Source organism: Mauremys mutica, chromosome 1 (assembly GCF_020497125.1).
Source record: "Mauremys mutica isolate MM-2020 ecotype Southern chromosome 1, ASM2049712v1, whole genome shotgun sequence".
In the NCBI taxonomy this organism is placed as follows: domain Eukaryota; kingdom Metazoa; phylum Chordata; order Testudines; family Geoemydidae; genus Mauremys; species Mauremys mutica.
This window is the reverse complement of record NC_059072.1, coordinates 150170731-150176730: the sequence shown is the minus strand read 5'-3', so window position 1 is coordinate 150176730 and position 6000 is coordinate 150170731.

The window sequence follows — 6000 nt, the reverse complement described above, 5'->3', positions numbered from 1 at the left end:
TGAATACATGCATCTGACAAAGTGGGTATTCACCCACGAAAGCTCATGCTCCAATACGTTTGTTAGTCTATAAGGTGCCACAGAACTCTTTGCCGCTTTTACAGATCCAGACTAACATGGCTACCCCTCTATTATTTTGTAAACACTCTATTTGTTACTTTTTTTAAACGGTTGCCTTTCCTCTTATAGAGAGGACAATATGATGGATTATATCACAGTTACAATTTTAAGCTGGTCTTGTTTCTCTAACTTTTAGTGACTTTTAAATCGAACAGTAATAACCAACCCCTATCCTCTGACCATTTTTTTCCAGACAACTGCTGGCAGATTGTGTCTGACTCCTAATTCTGAAGCTGTAAACTCAAGGTGAATTAAATGGAATCCATTAGAATCATAGAATCATAGAACTGGAAGGGACCTCGAGAGGTCATCTAGTCCAGTCCCCTGCACTCAAGGCAGGACTAAATATTATTTAGACCATCCATGACAGGTGTTTGTCCAACCTGCTCTTAAAAATCCCCAGTGATGGAGATTCTACAACCTCCCTAAGCAATTTATTCCCTGACAGTTGAGAAGTTTTTGCTAATGTCCAACCTAAACTGCCCTTGCTGCAATTGAAGCTCATTGCTTCTTTTCCTGTCCTCAGAAGTTAAGAAGAATAATTTTTCTCCCTCCTCCTTGTAACAACCTTTTATGTACTTGAAAACTTTTATCATGTCCCCTCTCAGTCTTCTCTTCTCCAGACTAAACACACCCATTTTTTTCAATCTTCCCTCATAGGTCATGTTTTCTAGACCTTTAATAATTTTTGTTGCTCTTCTCTGGACTTGCTCCAATTTGTCCATGTCTTTCCTGAAATTTGGCGCCCAGAACTGGACACAATGCTCCAGTTGAGGCCTAATGAGCACGGAGTAAAGGGGAAGAATTACTTCTCGTGTCTTGCTTACAATACTCCTGCTAATACAGCCCAGAATGATGTTTTCTTTTTTTGCAACAGCGTTACACTCAGATCATTGCAAAGGCTGCCAGAAATAATGATTCCTCAGTTTCTATTAAGAAATTAGTTTATCCTTGGAACGGAATATTAAAAAATGCTGAATAAAGAAAAATTGGAACACTCAAAATTGGAAGTAACTTGAATTTTCAATCACAGAGAAAAATTCATCTCTATTTTGGAAGTTGGTGGCAATGGGCTTTGACAAGACAGGAAGGGGATTTCATCCCAGCAGAAGTTGTATGGACAATATTGATTGGTGGGCCCCTATGTGAGCAAAACTTTTTATTAATATAAATAATACAGGATTTTTCTCCTCAGATCGGTCCACAGGTATTATTGTTCCACTTTATAAAAACAGTGACAGAAATGATCCTGGGAATTACTGCCAGTTAGCCTCTTACATGTATATTTTAAAATTTACACTAGATATCTCCTGGGGTGAGTAGAGTATTGGGCAGAGAATTGTAATTTATTTGCCCAGGAATAAACAGGCTATTTGCCAAGGAACAAGCCTGAATGGCCGCTCTACCATTGCTAACTGCTTTGTCCTCTCATCGATTCACAAATATTGTTCCTCCAAGCAGGGAAAATGTTATGCAGCCTTTGTGGACCTGAAAGTGGCTTTGGATTGACAGAGGTCATCTCTGGGAGAAACTTGCATGGGCTAGTATACCAGCTAGGCTATTTTATCTCCTGAGAGCCCTGCACAGTCAAACTTTTCATGATGGTTAAGGGGACAAACGTATAGATGGTGGAAAGAAGAAAGCCTTAAATTCTATACAAGCAGTGCTGTTTCACTCAGGTCTATGGGGGCAAATCTAATCACTCCAGTTGTAGAGTTTTCATGGCTAAAGTCTGTGCCCAGGTACTATATCGCATGGAAATTTGGGGCTGGAAGAGTCTTAGGGAGTCAGGATTTTAAAGAAAATGCTCCAAATTACACCCCTGCTGCTTTACTCAGGGCAAAAGTAAGGGAATGTGCTATTTCAACCAAAGCTTTTATATTAATTATTGTCTCTGCATTTATCAAATGAATCTACAGTGCCTTCCAAGTTTATGTCTAGAGCAGGCCTGCACAACATGCAGCCCGGGGGCCGCATGTGGCCCACGGGGGGTGAGTAGGCAAACTGCGGGTGACGGAGGGGGGCTGAAGAGGCGGGCGGGCAGTGGTGGGGGATGAGGAGGCGAGCTGGGGGAGTGGGGGGATGAGGAGGCGACTGGGTGAGTGGGCAGTGGCGGGGACTGAGTAGGCGAGCTGAAGGGTGGGGGGGTGAGGAGGCAAGTGGGCAGGCAGTGGCGGGGGGTGAAGAGGCGAGCTGCCGGGGTGGGGGGACTGAGGAGGCGAGCGAGGAGTCAGTGGCTGACCTGTTCTACTGATCTGGTCTGGTTCCCATCCCCTCTCCAAGGGTTGCAGCTGTCTGGGAGTGCCTGCCTTCCACGCCTTCCTCATTCACACCGCATTCATTTAACAGGGCAATTGATTACAAAGTTGGGGGAAGAGCTTGTTCTACTTCTAGCAAAAAGACATTTTTCTTTTACCTTAATTATACTACCTTAGGGGCCCACTATAACATATTACCAAGGTTCAATACCACTGTTTCGGTGGGGCAGCACTGGGGAAGGAGGGTTTGTTTCCGTGGGGTGGGAGGTGCTGGGGGGGGAGTATTTCAGGGGGGCTGGGAGGCGCTGGGGGGGGGGTTCAGCGGGGCCGGGGGGTTTCGGCCCTCGGCTGTTTTCTTTGGAGTAATATGGCCCTCGCCGCTTTACGAGTTGTGCAGGCCTGGTCTAGAGGAACAGCTCAAGCAGATACATATTGTAAAGTTCGCTTGGCTGTTTTCAAATTCACTGCTCCCTCCATTCTTTGCGCTTTTCAGAACTAGATTTAGGACTGTCGGCAAAAGTGTGGAAACTTTAATTAAGCTTTGAGCAAAAGATGCCTGCAAACAACTGAATGTGGCATTTGTTCATATAACAGATATGTCTCCTTGGCTTTCTCACTTAAAGAATATCCACAGTTATGAGAAATAGTTCGACATTTTGAACAACAGTATGTTAAACAGGGCCTTTAAACTATGCAGATGGACAGTTTGGAAAGGAGGTATGCTAGCACTGAGAGAGAGAGAATTGTCTTTGTCCATTTAGGTCTGGCCAAGTTTAAGACTTGTCACACTACTTATTGTCTTGTAACCTGTACTGCACCCAAGAAATAAATGGCTATTTACTTTCTTGGTCTAGATGCCTTTTACCACATTACCTCAGAAATTAGAATATTTGCTGTAAAATTAAAATGTTCCAGTTATATGGGCTCTTGCCCTATGTGACTGGTCAGCCAGAAAAATAAGAAAAAAAGGATATGAAAGAGAGGCTGCTTTTAACAGAAATGAAATAATGTACTCCTATATTTTATTCTATTTTTGTGCATTATTTTTAGGGGTGGTGATTTTAAAGTATAACTGACTTTAGGGAAGAGTTTATCTTGTGCAGATTCTGGCTCTTGTATTTGTAGTTCAGTTTCTTGAAAATGCCCAGTACAGCAAACCCAATGGATACTGAAAAAAGCCTGGTTTGAGAAACCATTTGGCTAAAATGGTCTTCTTTTCATCTCACTGATCTGTGGGAGAGATCTCTTTCTCTGTACATTATGCTCTCACTATCACATTTAACCTTGCATACTGGTCACAAAGTAATTAATAATACTTTGCATGAGGGCTGTCAAGTGATTAAAAAATTATTGTGTGATTAATCGCACTGTTAAACAATAATAGAATACCATTTAAATATTTTTGATGTTTTCTACATTTTCAAATATATTGATTTCAATTACATCACAGAATACAAAGTGTACACTGCTCACTTTATATTTATTTTTATTACAAATATTTGCTCTGTAAAAAAACAAAAGAAATTGTATTTTTCAATTCACCTAATACTAGTAATGTAGTGCAATCTTATTATCATTAAAGTGAACTTACAAATGTAGAATTATGTAAAAAAACCACTGCATTCAAAAATAAAACAATGTACAATTTTAGAGCCTGCAAGTCCACTTAGTCCTACTTCTTCTTCTGCCAATCGCTCAGACAAACAAGTTTGTTTACATTTGCAGGAGATAATGCTGCCCACTTCTTGTTTACAATGTCATCTGAAAGTGAGAACAGGTGTTCTTACAGCACTGTAGTAGCTGGTATCAAAGATATGCATGTGCCAGATGTGCTAAAGATTCATATGTCCCTTCATGCTTCAACCACCATTCCAGAGGACATGCGTCTATGCTAATGAGGGATTCTGCTCGATAACAATCCAAAGCAGTGTGGACTGATGCATGTTCATTTTCATTATCTAAGTCAGATTCCACCAGCAGAAGGTTGATTTTCTTTTTTGGTGGTGCGGCTTCTGTAGTTCCGCATTGGAATGTTGCTCTTTTAAGAATTCTGAAAGCATGTTCCACACCTTGTACTGCTTAGATTTTGGAAGGAGCTTCTTAAACCATGGGTCAAGTGCTGTAGCTATCTTTAGAAATCTCACAATGGCACCTTTTTTGCGTTTTGTCAAATCTGCAGTGACACTACTTAAAATGAACAACATGTGCTGGGTCATCATCCGAGATTGCTATAACATGAAAGATATGGTAGAATGTGTATAAAATAGAGCAGGGGACATACAATTCTCCCCAATGAGTTCAGTCACAAGTTTAATTAACTCATAATTTTTTTAATGAGCATCATCAGCATGGAAGCATGTCCTCTGGAATGGTGGCCAATGCATGAAGGGACATACAAATGTTTAGCATAGCTGGCATGTAAATACCTACAAAAGTGCCATGCAAATGCCTGTTCTCATTTTCTGGTGACATTGTAAATAAGAAGCAGGCAGCATTATCTCTTGTAAATGTAAACAAACTTGCTTGTCTTAGTGATTGGCTAAACAAGAAGTAGGACTGAGTGGATTTGTAGGCTCTGAAGTTTTATACTGTTTTGGTTTTGAATGCAGTTATATAACAAAATATCTACATTTGTAAGTTGCACTTTCATGACAAAGAGATTGCACTATGGTACTTGTATGAGGTGAATTGAAAAATATTATTTATTTTGTTTATCATTTTTACAGTGCAAATATTTATAATTAAAATAATATACACTTTGATTTCAATTACAACACAGAATACAATATATATGAAAATGTAGAAAAACTTCCAAAATATTTAATAAATTTCAATTGGTATTCTATTTTTTAACAGTGTGATTAAAACTGTGATTAATCGTGATTAATTTTTTTTTAGTTAATTGTTTGAGTTAACTGTGATTAATCGACAGCCCTACTTTGTACTTATACAGGAAATTTTTTGCTTAATTTCAAAACACTTTACAGTAGAGGCTAAACATAATTATCCCATTTTCCAGATGCACAGAGTGGTTAAGTGATTTGCCCAAAATCACACCTTGATGGGAATGGAACTGAGGTCTCCTGACCACCAGTTTTGTGCCCTAGCCACTGGAGCATGGTGCAATAGTTTGAGATGTGTGTGAGCATAAAAGGATGGGAGTGCAAGACACCAAGTGATCACATAGTGGCAGCAGACAGTAAAGGAATGAGGAAAAGTGGCTGCCAGCCCTGAGAACTACGTCAGTTCAGGTCACCTATGTATAAACGGATAGGTCACTTTCAGCCCTTGGAGAGGAGCACATTGACTCCTCTCATTGCTTCTCTTCCCATAGGTATTTCTAGTGTGCGACTGGTAGGTGGGGACAACCCCTGCTCTGGGCGGCTGGAGGTGCTGCATGAAGCTACCTGGGGCACAGTGTGTGATAAGCATTGGGATGCTCACGACTCTGCGGTGGTGTGCAAACAGCTAGGGTGTGGATCTGCATTGGAATCTCCATGGTTCAGCTTTGGACCAGGCTCTGGTCCTGTGTGGCTGGAGGCCACATTCTGCCGTGGTACTGAGCAATATCTCTCACAGTGTCTGAGCCATGGGATGGGGCAGGAGTCCTGCAGTCATTCTC